At 41.0% G+C, this 14,947-nt stretch overlaps 1 protein-coding gene across 28 annotated transcripts in view; it reads right to left on the bottom strand.

Moving 5' to 3' along the window:
* Positions 1-14,947, bottom strand: part of OSBPL8 (oxysterol binding protein like 8) — a 112,961-nt gene that overhangs the window by 55,023 nt on the left and 42,991 nt on the right. The gene's annotated exons all lie outside the window — the stretch shown is intronic.

Genomic DNA, 14,947 nt, shown 5'->3' with positions numbered 1-14,947 from the left:
ACTTGTTTTGGAAATGCACTTAGTGCTCTGTTCATAACAGCTATTCAGGTGAGTGTGGATTCCATCATCCCTCAGGTTATTCTTTTTACCATACAGCCATACCTTTCTCTATATCGTGTGTGTGTGTGTGTGTGTGTGTGTGTGTGTTTGGGATATATAATCCTGTACTCAACACTGTCCATTTTGTTTTATTTTTTCTTGGATTAAAGAGTACTAAAATTGTGACACTAAAAATGCAAATTTTAAAATCATCATCGTTATCAGCAATAAAAGCAAAATGGAACATAGCCTTGAAAGAAATTCAGCTGCAAACAGAAGCATTTTCTGAAGCCAATACTGCACATATAATGAGCAAAACTAATCCTTTTGCTGCTGTAGTAGTACCAGATATTTAGGATATCTGAGATGGCTCACAAAAATCAATTACCTCTATAGGGAAGGGGGCAAGAGAAAGAATGCCTGTCTAGTGCTGGCGGGGGGGGGGGGGGGAGGACTGGCTTCCTAGTAACACTATGCAATGTTGTTACATCAACAAAGCTAGCTAAGAAACCTGTAAATAACTTCACATTAATTACATGCATCTGGAGCATGTGCTCCTCTCCACACAATGTATTTGGCTGGAAAACAAAGTGAGCTGCTAGCAGCTGTCAAGCTACAACTGCATAATTTGTGCCATCTAAATTGCAGTCAAATTCTCTCCCTGCTATGAAAATCAACATCATCTTTAGAGGTATACTTGCCTTCAGAGATGTGCCCAGTTCACAGAATGGAAATCCAAAAACACAAACCAGTTTATATTACAAGAGCAGCAAAACGTTTTACTACAGAAAAACTACCATTCCCAGGCTTGGCAGTATCAAAATAGGCTCAATTTGTGTTGAAGCACAATTCCTTTCAGTACATCGAGTTACAGCTTTTATAAAAGCAGCTTGCAGCTTATTACGTCTCACTTGGCTGTAGACTTGCATCTCTAACAGCTCTATTCTGCAGCTCCTCCCACACACTTGTTGACTACTCAGGTTTCAGTTTTTCTAGCCCAAGAAAGAACTCTAAATTGCAAAGGACAACATATTACATTCAAGTAAGTCAATCTGACCAAAGTTCATTTCCAAAGAAAGTTCTGTTGAAATTTCTTTTTTCTTTGCATTGACACCACAATAAGCCAAGACCAAAAGCACTGTTCTTGTATATCCAGGGTGAGCACATATAGAGGGGGGAGCAGAATCACAACAGTGGCCAGGACACCACTCTATGTGCATTCAGATTAACATCTGCATTGACTCTACACCCATAGGATTTTCTCAGCTAATGTGTTTAATAAAACAGTGAACCACAGCAAAAACAGTTCTGCTTAATGTGACCTGGCAGATACTTCACAAATGGTGAAGAGATTCAACAAGTTCAACCTTGTTGTTGTTGTTGTTCAGTCGTTAAGTCGTGTCCGACTCTTCGTGACCCCATGGACCACAGCACGCCAGGCCTTCCTGTCCTATGCTCTCTCACGGAGTGTGCTCAAGTTCATATTCATGGCATCGGTGATGCTCTCTAGCCATCTCATCCTCTGCCGTCCCCTTCTCCTTTTGCCTTCAGTCTTTCCCAGCATCAGGGTCTTTTCCAGTGGGTTTTCTCTTCGCATTAGGTGGCCAAAATATTTGAGCTTCAGCTTCAGGATCTGTCCTTCCAATGAGCACTCAGGGTTGATTTCCTTTAGGATGGACTGACTTGACCTCCTTGCAGTCCAGGGGACTTGTAAGAGTCTTCTCCAGCACCACAGTTCGAAAGCATCAATTCTTCAGCACTCAGCCTTCCTTATAGTCCACCTCTCACAGCCATACGTTGCTACTGGGAAAACCATAGCTTTGATTATACGAACTGTTGTCGGCAAGGTGATGTCTCTGCTTCTTACTATGCTGTCTAGGTTTGCCATAGCTTTCCTCCCAAGGAGCAAGTGTCTTTGAATTTCATGGCTACAGTCACCGTTTGCAGTGATCTTGGAGCCCAAGAAAGTAAAATCTGTCACTGCTTCCATTTCTTCCCCTTCTATATGCCAGGAAGTGATGAGGCCAGATGCCATGATCTTAGTTTTTTTAATGTTGAGTTTCAAACCAGCTTTTGCACTCCCCACTTTCACCCTCAACAAGAGGCTCTTTAGATCCTCTTCGCTTTCTGCCATTAGGGTGGTATTGTCTACGTAATTGAGGTTGTTGATAATTCTCCTGGCAATCTTAATTCCGACCTGTGATTCATCCAACCCGGCGTTTCTCATGATGTACTCTGCATATAAATTAAATAAGCAGGGCGACAATATACAGCCTTGCCGTACTCCTTTCCCAATTTTGAACCAATCGGAGGTTCAACCTTAGAAACATCTATAACTGTGGGTTGTATCCAATAATGTTCTTCTGCTGACAGAACACTCTTCCAGTGGAGACTTCTGTCAGCAGAACGAGATTTTCATAAATTCCTGCAGCACCCTGTGACCAACCCCTGCTCTGGAGGGCTGGAGAATCATTTGGAACAGCATGAGAGGTGGTATGGAGAGGAGGCTGCAGGAGAGAGGGGGCCCTTGTGAAGATCACCTCCCTGATGGAAGTCTCCACTGGATCAAAGACTCTTCCGTCACCAGAAGGACACCACTGGATACAACCCTTAGTCAATACTGTTTAGAGTACTAATTTTCTCTCTTTGTAAACATTACTCAAATCCCTTTAAGAAGAGGGCAATATAAGTCCCTCTCTTGTTTAGTACAACACAATTTACAGGTGGTTAGCTAGACATAATGTAAGCCTGCTCTTTGTACAAAAAAGGACTATTGTAGAAAATAACTATTTGTAGTTGTCAAAAAAAACACAACCTGATAGCTGAAGTAACACATATGAATGCAAGAAATGTTTTTCTGGATCATACCAAACCTCCAACAAATAAGCAGAACATGATGGAAACAGTTTCTCCAGTGTATCCATGCCTCTTTAGCCACAGGAGCAGAACATTGATGTGCACAGGCATTGTACTGCTGATTACTGGATGACAAGAGATACTACATATGAAATGGCAAATCCGTCCTCTAAATGTGTATCTGCCCCTATCAGATATAGATTATGGTGGTGGGCCTGAACAAAGGGGCATGTGAGTGCAAAGCCCTGAACTCTCCCACACCTGCAGCCTACCTCTCTGTAGCTGATCCATCCAGAAACTTCACTCAGCTGGGCTCCAATACCAGTTGAGTACTCAGCTAGAAAGAGTGACTGAAGAAGAGGGGCTGTGGGAAAGCAAGCATCAAGCACAGAGAGGGTTCTGCTCTCTTCACTGATATGCCCCTTTTGTTCTTAAAATCAACGCAAGCCCTTCATATGTGATTTACAGGTCTTATACATGTCTACTCAGACATTAAGTCCCATTGAGCTCAATGGGGCTTACTCCCATATAAGTGTGTGGAGGACTGCAGCTTAAAACTAGTTCTGCTAACACCATGCCTGATTTGAGACTTACAATGTTAACACTAACAGCCTTTGGAAGACCTATCCTCCATCATGCATTTGGCTAACACTTAAAGCTACCCAAGTTGGGGCCATCATCACACCTTGTGGTAATAAATTCTGTAAATTAAAACAATGCACTAGCACTTAATTTCACTGGATAACCTCCCCTACCCCCGTTTTTAGATTTTGAGTGTAAAAAAGCCAATTTATATTTATCCTCCACATCTTACATATTTTATAATTCTATACCACATCCTTCCGTAGAAATCTTTTTTCTATGCTAAAAAAGCCGCAACTTCATGCACCTTTCATTATACAGAATGTGCAGCAACGCTTTAGCTTTTTCTTATTTTGTACCTTCATCAGTTCTACAGCACCCTTTAAGAGATACAGTACCAAGACTGCACTCAGCCTTCTAAATACAAATGCATCACAAATTTATACAATGGGATTCTGATTCTCTGTTTCAAACTTTTCTAAAAATGCATTACATTGCTTTAATTTTTTTATTAATGCAGCATAACGAAATCACATTTAAGTGAACTTACTTCTTTGACAATCTCAACGTGTCTGTCCTGAGCAGCTACAACCAATTTAGACCCCTTCAGTATATATACGCAGTTAGGACATTTGTCCCAATAAATCATTTTGAACTTACACTGCATGTCATCTGCCATTTTGTTGCCCAATCACCGAGGTCACAAAACAATGGTCTTGATTTTATATATATGAATATTTATTGACAATTATATTTAGTACATTAACAAAATGCTAAAATCCAGGACTGGTTCCACTACATGTCATTAAAAACACCCTGGGTGTTACTGTTGTGGGGAAGGACAAGGTTAATTCAGCAAAATGTAAGGATCCAAAAGAGCCCCATTCTGAGAGCAATAACAAATAATACAATTCTAGGATGACCAAGTGTGGATGAAACAGGTCTATGGCGTGTGATGCCATCTGGAAAACTAAGGCCACCTTCTTTCACATGGGAGTTTCAGTCTACAGAGCAATAAGCAGGGGGTTAATAATTATAATAATGTCTATTAGGTGTGGAAGGACATTAATTTTAATTACATTCAATTTTCCCCAGGTACTCATCATGACCATCAATGACATTTGATCTACAAAATGATGGAGCTGAGGTTTGCTTTAACCACCAGGTTAAAGTTCCATTCTTTGGAACTTTAGTTCCAAGGTGAGTAACTTTCGGACATCTATTGTTGTCAGAAAAAATGAAGTGGGGAGTATTTATTCCTAGTGGCATTGGCTCAGATTTTGCCCAATTGACTATGTAGCCTGAAAGGAGAGCAAAACTATGTATTTGTGTTATTAGAGTTGGCATGGAGGTATCTGGCTTATCAGTAAATAAAAGTGCATTAGCAGCAGAGAGAACACTTCTGTATTCTACTACAGCATGTGTAAGGCCTCAGATTGTACCCTATTGCCTCACCACCTTAAACCACTAGCACAGATCAAACTGGAGGAAGGAAGGGGGCAGCCTTGTCTAATTCCACATTCTAGAAAAGGCTGGGAAAGTATACTTCAGGTTAGTATGAATGAATGAATGAATGAATGAATGAATGAATGACTTTACTGAATAAGTCTTCTGACCATTTCAAACATAATGGGAAAAATAACGTTAAAAAGAAGACTTGACATTAAAATTAGTAATATTACATTAGAATTAAATATTACGTTAAAAATTAAAACATTACGTTGACATTAAAAGCACTAAAAAAAACACAAGCAAGGCATAAAAATAGCAATAAATAAAGCCCACACATTCCTTTGAATCTATCAGCCAGACCATTTTTCCAATTCCTTTTTCCTCATACTGGCTGCCTTGATTGGAAAAACGGCAACCCTCTGGGAAAACAAAGAAATTAGAGCCTCGTAAGAGAAATAACAATTTATCCTTAACTGACCAGTTTCTCATATGAGTCAAGAATAGTAGTGTTCCCTACAACTTGAGTATAGATGACATTCAAGTAAATAGTGTGCCAGATCTTCAATTACAGAACTACCACATATGCATAGTCTGTCGTTCAATGGGATGCCTCTGAATCTTCCCTGTAGCATCATTGTATCCATCATCTCAAATCGTAAACGTGTGAAGGCTACACACTGGTCCCTTTTCAGACCAAAAAAAAAGTATTTCTCTTAATTGAATTGAAATTTGGCGTTGGCTAACCATTTCATTGCCCTTGAATTCGATAGGGCAGCTATATCCAACTGGGCTCCAATATCTAAAATCCTTAATTTGACTAAGTTTCTTAAAGTAGTCCTAGGGATACTTCAAGTGTTCAGACTAAAACCATAGCTTGGTATCATCTTTGTGAAGTTATGAAAACATGAAGTTTCCAAGGGTTTAGCCATCTGCTCTTGAAGACATTTCCTTGGAAGCTTGGCTACACTCATCAGGCCACTTTGGCCCAGTAATTAAATAGCCTGAGATGTATTTGATCTAAAACGGCCATGATTCCAAGTTCAGTTCTGAGTGCATATTCTGGGCAGGCTGATGACACCCCTAAGATCAGGTGAAGGAAGTGATTTTGGACCCTTTCTATTTTCTTACCATTGGACAATCTCCAAACTTCTGCACCATATGTTAACACTGGGAGAACTTTAACCTTGTACACATTGAGGACTGGAAAAAAAGAACAGGATTGTCTAAAGTTCAGGAGCCTATTCAAAGATTGGGCACAAGCAATTGCTTTCAGCTCATTTCTTTTAGGTGCAGGCTCCTGTAGAGATAAACGCTAAACCAGGTAAATATAGGATTCTACCTGTTCAATTTCATTAGAGTCCAAAAACCACTTATATCGTTTCTTTTTCTTGCCGAATATTAGCACTTATGATTTCTTGCTATTAATTACTAAGTCATTCATTATCCCTACAATAGGTGCTAAATTTCCTCAGTAACCTATGCAGACTAACCTGTGTAGTGGATAACAAAAATAATCCACATATAAAAGAACGTTCACAAATTTGTCCAAAACCTTTGTCATATGAAACCGTTGACAATGAACTGTTGAGACTAAGTCATCGATGTAAAAATTAAAAAGGAAAGGAGTGAGAATACAGCCCTGTCAAATTCCTTTGCTTGTGGGGATTTCATTTGTTAAAGCTTGATTCACCCCAGTTCTAACTTTTAAGCTAGTCTTCATATAGAGAGCCTTTATAAGAAAAATAAGTCTGATATTTGTTTTGGCCAGTTTTTCCCAGAGAAGATTTCTGTTTATTGAATCAAAGGCAGCACTTAGGTCAATAAATGCAGCAAAAAGCTGTCCCCACTTTGTTGTATATTTTGATATCAAATGGGATAGGATGAAGTAATTGTCCATGGCAGACCTTCCCTGTCTAAAACCAGCTTGCTCTTCTATTAAAATGGAGTTTTGTTCTGCCCAATCCTCTAGTTTCTGATAAAGGAATTTAGTGTAAATTTTTGCAGGAATATCAATTAGGCTAATAGGTCTATAGTTTCTGGGATACCCACAATCACCCTTTTTAAATAAGGGAACTATTATGCTGAGTTTCCATCCAATAGGTGTATGGCCAGTATTACTTATGTGAGTAAACAAGCCCTCTTAAACATTCGCCTACCAGTCAACATTACCTTTAAACAGTTCTGGTGGCAGAAGGTCTTCTTCAGGTGCTGCATTGTTCTTTAATGAAAGGATAAGGGGCTTCATTTCCTGCACTGTAATTGAAGCCCATTTGGGGAAGGCATAGATATTCCTGCAGATGTTTTCCACATACTTTATTCTATCTTCTTTTGCCTTGTCCTTAAACAATTCAAAGTAAAAATCTTCCCACCCTTTGGCAGAAATGGGAATCTCAGCATGGCAGTTGGATACACTAACTCTAGCCAAAACCAATTGCCAAAAACTTGCTGAATTTTTATTTCTGGACTCCTGTTCTAATTCTACCCAGCTTTTTGTATATTAGTTAACTTTCTTGGTTGCAATTTTCTTTTACTTTCACCTAAGATTAATCATGAGTATGCGCGCTCCACTGTCATGGGAGTCTCAAACAATTTTCATTTGTTTTCTCACACACTTCCTCAATTCTCTACACTCTGCATCAAACCAAGTAGATTTTTTATTCCTTGGCCCATTATGGCTAAACTTAGTTAACAACCAGGGTTTAATATGCAAACATATTGCATGATAAGCTTGCAGGACAGAGTCAATATGCATATCATGGGTGTGGATCAGGTCTCCCAGAACTCTTCCCTCAGTTGAACTCAAAAAAGACTTGAGCATCAGGGTGTCCATTTGTTGCCATCTTAATCTTTTCTCATTTACTATTTCTGACCTTCATGCTACATATTTATCTGATTGGGACACTGGTCTCCGGTCAGAGTCTAGGATTAACTGTGTTGAAATGGGCTGATGATTGCTCTCTTCTCTTATGTGCACCATAATTCCAGGGAACAGGTGAGCATTTTGCCTGGATTTACAAATGTAATCTATAACACTACCAGCAGAGTGTGTAAAGTATGTATATGGATATGGAAACCTAGAATCGCTGGGACCTAGGATCTGGAGCCCGAATTTATATGTTAACTCCATCGGGTACCAACTGGCATTATTTGCTTTCTTATCTTTAGTAGACCAACAATACATCTCCTGGAGGTCTTCTTGGAGTCCCCACCCCTCTGCAGAATGAGCCGGATTAGAACAAATTCTGGCATTAAAATTGCCCATCATGATAATTAGGGCGTTTGGAAAACTTGTGCCTAGTTCTTCCACCACTTGCTCTTAAAGAGGCCAGGCATTAAGCTGGTTGAGCTGGGAATTAACTGGCAGCAAGTAGATATTCACTAATATTAGGGTTAGTCTTGGGGTTGTTAGCTTAATTGCCATATAGTTTTGGAGAGCCGTGTTATTCAACAACTGCTCACCTGTCCAACCCAGATCTTCTTTAACAAGTATTGCTAAACCACCCACTGCTCTTCCCTTATCTTTAATTTTTCGAGCAGGTTCAAGCCAGGTTTTGTAGCCTCTCATTATTTGTGAGCCATATTTCTTGGAGGGCGATGACGTCAAAATTACATAGGAATTCCAACAAATCCACACCCTGCTGACAGGCCCTCCAATTGGCTATATTCCATGAGAGAAATTTAACTGGCTAACTAACAAAAGCCTGCTTATGGCTTTTGAAATACACTTGCGGAGGGACACAGTCAGGCATCAGATCCCCCATCCCTGTATCGATGAGGTCACTGTGTCATTTCATTTGACCTGGCTGGCTGGCTAGTATATGGAATGTCTTCCACTTCAAGACAAATCCATTCATCCTTCAATGGACTTAATATATTTACATTTGATCTTATTGGGTGAATAATACCAAAAAAAGGTGATTGAGCAGGTGGTGGCAATGCAGTTGAAGGCACACTTGGAAGAAGCCGATTATCTAGATCCATTTCAGTCAGGCTTCAGGCTTGGGCATGGGACAGGAACAGCCTTGGTTGCCTTGGTGGATGATATGAGGAGGGCTCTGGATAGGGGCGAATGCTCCTTCCTTGTTCTCCTCGACATCTCAGCGGCTTTTGATACTGTTGACCACAGTATCTTCCTGGACAACCTGGAGGGATTGGGCATTGGAGACAATGTATTGCAGTGGTTCCGGTCCTTCCTCTCTGGCAGGTACCAGAGGGTAGCACTGGGAGAGGAGGTTTCGGACCCGTGGCTGCTCACTTGTGGGGTGCCACAGGGTTCTATCGTCTCCCGGATCCTATTTTACATCTATGTGAAGCTGCTGGGGGCTATCATCAGGAGGTTTGGGGTGCAGTGTCATCAATATGCGGATGACATGCAGCTCTACCTCTCGTTCAAATCTTCACCAAGGTTGGCCATAGAAACCCAGTCCAAATGTCTGGAGACAGTGAGTGGCTGGATGGGGAGGAATAAACTGAAGCTGAAGCCTGACAAGACCAAGGTACTTTTGTGGGAGACAAGAGAAGGTTGGGGGATGTTGACCTGGTGTTGAATGGGGTACGGCTACCCTTGAAAGACCAGGTCCGCAGCTTGGAGTCATCTTAGACTCTCAGCTGTCCATAGAGGCTCAGGTGTCAGCTGTGAGCCGGACAGCACTGTACCAACTCCATCTGATACAGCAGCTGTGCCCCTACCTTCCCAACCATCTGCTCCCATCGGTAGTACATGCCCTGGTCTCCTCTCGTCTAGACTACTATAATGTGCTCTACGTGGGGTTACCCTTGAAGATGGTTTGGAAGCTGCAGCTGGTACAGAATGCGGCGGCTCACCTGATTAAAGGCAGCCGCCGGCGAGATCACATCACTCCAGTGCTAAAGAAGCTGCACTGGCTACCAGTTGTTTTCTGGGCCAAATTCAAGGTGTTGGTTTTGACCTTTAAAACCCTATACAGTTCCGGCCCAGCCTATCTCAAGGAGCACCTCCAGCAACACCAGACAGGCCGCTCAACAAGATCAGCCTCGGATGGCCTTCTCTCTGTCCCATCAGCCAGGACAGCTAGGCTGGTGAGGACAAGGGAAAGGGCCTTCTCTGTGGTGGCTCCCACTCTGTGGAACTCCCTCCCTAGGGAACTCCACCATGCCCCCTCTTTAACGAGCTTCCGCTGCGCATTAAAAACGTGGTTGTTCAGGCAGGCCTTTGGGGTGGGTTAGGGTATTTTTAGAAATATGGTGTTTTTACTGTAGGATTTTATTGTTTTAACCTGTTCTATTATAGACCTTGTACATCGCCCAGAATGGCTGGGTGACTGGCCAGATGGGCAATTAATAAATTTAATAAATGAATAAATAAAATATCTTACTTAGGAGGTTCTGGCTCATTGGGCAGCATGTCACAACCCAACTCCCCATCATCCAGGTACTTCTTAGCTTGCCAGTTTGCACTATTGCTAGAACTCAATGTACTATGTCGTTTTCAAGCATGGGTGCAGTCTCTTCACTTTTAGTTCGGTTCATACCCAAAATATTATCATGGCTCCTTTTCTTTGGAAATAATTTCTTGTTGGGACCCTAGCTTGCCTGCCAATACCTGCAGCCACAGCTAATGACAACTTCCCCTTCTCCAATCACTACTTACGTTGCAGGACTGTATTTCCCATAAATAATTTCTCAGTAAGTCTTGCCTTTCCAAGATCTCCACCTGTGCAAAATCTGGCAAGGTCCTGAAAGAGTTCAGGAGGACTTTCTCCTCTGGGATGAATAGTCCAGCACTTTCAGACTCAGTTTGCTGCAATTAAGGTACAGGGGCTACTTCATGCCATGTTGATCCCCGATTCCCTACTTGAGTAGAGGTTATATTGGGCACATGGGGCCAGTTTAAATCAGTAAGACTGTCAGTACTGTCTATAGTTACCAACTCATTTCTTTAGGTTTCCTATCTGTAACATCACGTAAGGAAGCAGAGGTACCTGATTTTCAATTTTATTTTTTTTTTTACTAAAACCAGATGGTTTAATAAGAAGGCCTCTTTCGCACTACAAATAAAGCTAACTACGCCCTGATCTCTAAATGTAACAACTGCACGTGCTCTTGCTCCATCATAATACAAATATTCTATATACACAATATCATTAAGTTACAAAATTCCTGGAAGAATCCCATTCACAAGCTGCAGGAGGTCAAAAACATGGGACGGCTGATCAAGAAAGCCCCTAGGTTTGAGATAATTTGCCAACACCAGCTTTTAAGGAATCATCACCAGATTCCAGGCAGTTCTTAATCTTGAATCTTGCGGAGGCTCTAAGGGGTAAGAAGTTGTGCTGAAATTGAAGGGAAAGATGGCATCTTTCGACTTTCCCTGGGTCTTGCAGAGAACATCTTCCCAGAGGTCTTGCCTCAGTTCTGAGTCCTGCACTCTAGTCACATTGCTCTGAACTGGATCAATTTAATCAGTCCTCTGATGGGAGCAATCTTTAATCATCCCAGTATTCCTTTTCCTTTTTTCTTTTTTTTTTTCTTTTTCACACCTTCCTTCAGATATGACTTGCTGGAATCTGTTTTTGCAGTTGTATCCAACAAATCAAACAACCTATGGAAATCCTTTTCCAACAACAACAAAGTTTTTTCTATTGCTTTTTTAGCTCTTTTAATAGCTTTTTAATTTTTAGCTTTTTACTTTTCTTCTGCTTCTTATGGGCTCCTTTTTGCTCCACTTTATCTGCTTTAAGATGACTCTTTGGGGATTTAATTAACATCCCAACTGGCAGCTCTTTTGGGGCTCTACTGTTATCGCTTCCTTTTCCCCCCTGACCCCTCTCCTGCAATCTGAAATGACTGGTCAGTCTCGTTAGCAGTGCATTACCTTCTGCTAAAAAGTTTTTAACGAGGACTAGTTCATTAATTATCACAAAAAATCATCCTTCTATTTGGTGGTCGCCTTCTTCATTTTTTTTCCATTTGCATAGAGGTTGAATTGTGATTCTTCCTTAAGGCATTAGCTGTACACTTGGGCATTTGCAGAAATTCTTCCACCTCTTCTATTTTAACCGCTGGCTCAGCCTCAGCCTCCATCTATGATTCTTTTGTTGAGGCGTAAATCTCAGCAAGGGCAAGCTACGAGGCTAGGTCCATTGAGGACCTTGTAAATCTAGGTTCTTGTATGGCTCCTTTAAGGTCCACTGACCAATCCAGCATAGTATGTTCAGGTAAGAGACCATCCTGTGTCAACCTTAACTGCTAGAATGGCTTTGCCACTTCCTCCTCCAGCTTAAAGAACTGTGTGATTTTAACTTGTCTTTTCTGAGGTTCTGGGGGGCAGTTCTGTATACAAGGGATGAGTCCTAGATCTTTATAAGTTTTTCTTGTAAATACCATGCTCCCTATCTTCAATACTGTTTGGCACAGTCCACCAACTGGAGCACGGCTTAATTAAGGTGGTATATTCAGTTCTTTGGCAAGTTTTATATTTCTTACCTTCTTATACCCCTGACTCCCCTGCTGACTCCTGTGTTGCTAAAGCAAACAAAACGGTCAAAGCAGATAAGAACCGCGGGGAGATTCCTTGTTGCTTTGAGTTTTTAAAGTGGCTGTCGAGCATGGAAGGAGGTTAGCTCTGCCTGCAAAGTTCGGTTGTGATAGGAAAAAATAAAGATAAAAATAAAAACATTGGCAACCCACCTAAAATTAAAAGAAGGTTAAAACAAACAGCAAAATTGAGATAAAAGGCCTTCAAGTTAGTAAAATTCAGCTGTTTGATAGGAATCCAGAATGAAGAAATGTGGTTGGAGTCACTGTGTTGCAAAGAAGCCTCAGGTGAACAGGGGTTAAGGCTAGCCATGGATTTTAGAACTTGGAACACTGACATGTGATTTTGTGAATCTGTAAATTGGACAGGGTGAAAACTCGTAAGCCATGAGAACATACTATCGCCTTCCCAATCGTTCACTTTCACATATCACAAAATCAACCTCTTATCACTGCAATACAATTCCTAAGTCAATTTGCTGACTGCTCTGCTTCACTGTAGAGAGCAAGGTAATGTGTAAAGATGCATGCCGCAGAATGTATGACAATTCATTTTGGCCTGAGACCAAAAGAGATTTCAAATTGCTGGGATAGAACAATCATAATCATTTGTGAAACATGAACCACGTGCTAGATGAAGTTACAAGACTTATTTTTAGAAACAATATTCTCAATGACCTGAAATGTTGGGGAAAGGCAGAAGGCCGTTTGCAATTTGCTATACCCCACCCAACTTCCTTTAACTGTTCATTCTTCTAAACTTTTGATCAAAAACTGGCGAAATGCAAAAACATTTACAACATTGTGCACATCTCCAATTTTCTGTATGAGATTATTTATATAGCACCAGTGTGAACAGCACTTTACAAACCATTATAAAAGCACATAGATGTGTCCAGAGGACTCTGCAAACTAAAACAATAGAAAAAGCAACAAATGAAGAGAATGCGCTTGTTCACATATCACGACAGCCCCCGATGCTTAATCTACCCACAGGAGCTGTTGTATTGTGCTGGGTGCCTCTGGGCACCCAGCTTGCCATTTCGTGCAAACACAGTTGGCAGAGGTTAAGAGTTGGACAACCCTCAAATAACCCTAAAACAAGCCATGGGTTATTTGAGGCTTGTCTAACCCTCAAACAGCCCCTCCTGCCTGGATTCGCATGCACTTGACAAGCCACAGCAAGCCATAAGCCATGCAAAAATGATGCCAGTGGGTGCCCAGCATGACATGACAGCCTCCACAGGTAAATTAAGTCATGATGGGGTGTCTCGTGAACCAGGTGACCAAGTAGGCAATAAGGGTACCAAATGGATACATGTGAGAAAAATACTCTCTAAAGTAGTCATAAAGCCTCTTCACAACCAAAGTTCCACTACAATTTGAAAGAAAAATGTAACTATCAACATTTGTAAGTTATAACTGCATTTAAAATTCTTCAATAGTACTTTGGTAGTTTATCCAGCCTGCATTTTGCCTGGAAAACGATTTAGGATTAGCTCTGCTACAGAAAATGAGCAGCATAGTATACTTCTTCAAAAGCCTCTCTCAATCAGTCTTTGTATCAGAAAGATGGAGAAAAGATTTCCCCAAAGTAGAATTAATCTTCATCTATCCCAGGAAGAGTTGTGAACTGACTGAAAAAAGCTAATATTATCCACTTGTATGGGACAAAAGGTTTCATTTATTGAGACACTCGATGCAATTGCATGTTATGATAAACCATATTTTACTGTGAGGGGAATGAGCCATAACCTCCACATGGCACACACGCGCTACGTCCTCCTCCAGCACAGCCATGAGATCAAAAGCTTTCACTTTCATTTTTGATCAACTATGGCTTGTTGTGTTATCCAAACCCTAAACTGTAGTTTGTTGAAACAAGTCAGCTTTATAACTCATAGTTTGAAGCTGGCTTGTTTCACACAAACCATGTTTTAGATTTACCTGGTTGTCAAGTTCAGACAACATGACAAGCTGTGGTTAATCAAAAGCAGGAGTGAAAGTTTCTGAACAACTTTTGCAGCCGCATCAGAGAAGGAAGGGGAGGAGGGGGGGAGGGAGCCCAGGGGAAGGTTAGGCTTGTTCCCATCACAATAAAACATGGTTTCTCATGATGTAGGAATGCAGTCACTGTATGCAATATTTTCCTATTTTTTACATTCCCCCACCACCATCACATGACTTGCATATCCAAGTGTACGTCCATGGAATGCTTACAGTCCAGTCCTATGTATGTTTACTCAAAAATATTTTAGTGTGGTCAATGAGGTTTACTCCTAGGTAAATATGCATAGGATTGCAACCCTCAAGTACATCTTATATAGATGGTACTAATTCAGTACACCAATCTGTTTTTGTCCACTGCAAATCATTCTAATAAATTCTGCAGTAAGTCCCAGAAGTGGAAAATGTTCATAAATTGCAAGGGATATTAAAAAAAATAGCGCAAAGGCATAAATTCCCAATTTTAAAACGTCAGACTCCTCATTCTTTCAAAAAA

This window comes from Heloderma suspectum, chromosome 7 (genome assembly GCF_057233095.1).
Source record: "Heloderma suspectum isolate Gila_16-S chromosome 7, 16-S_ref, whole genome shotgun sequence".
NCBI classification, from domain to species: Eukaryota; Metazoa; Chordata; class Lepidosauria; order Squamata; family Helodermatidae; genus Heloderma; species Heloderma suspectum.
This window is presented reverse-complemented; position numbering and strand designations above follow the sequence as displayed.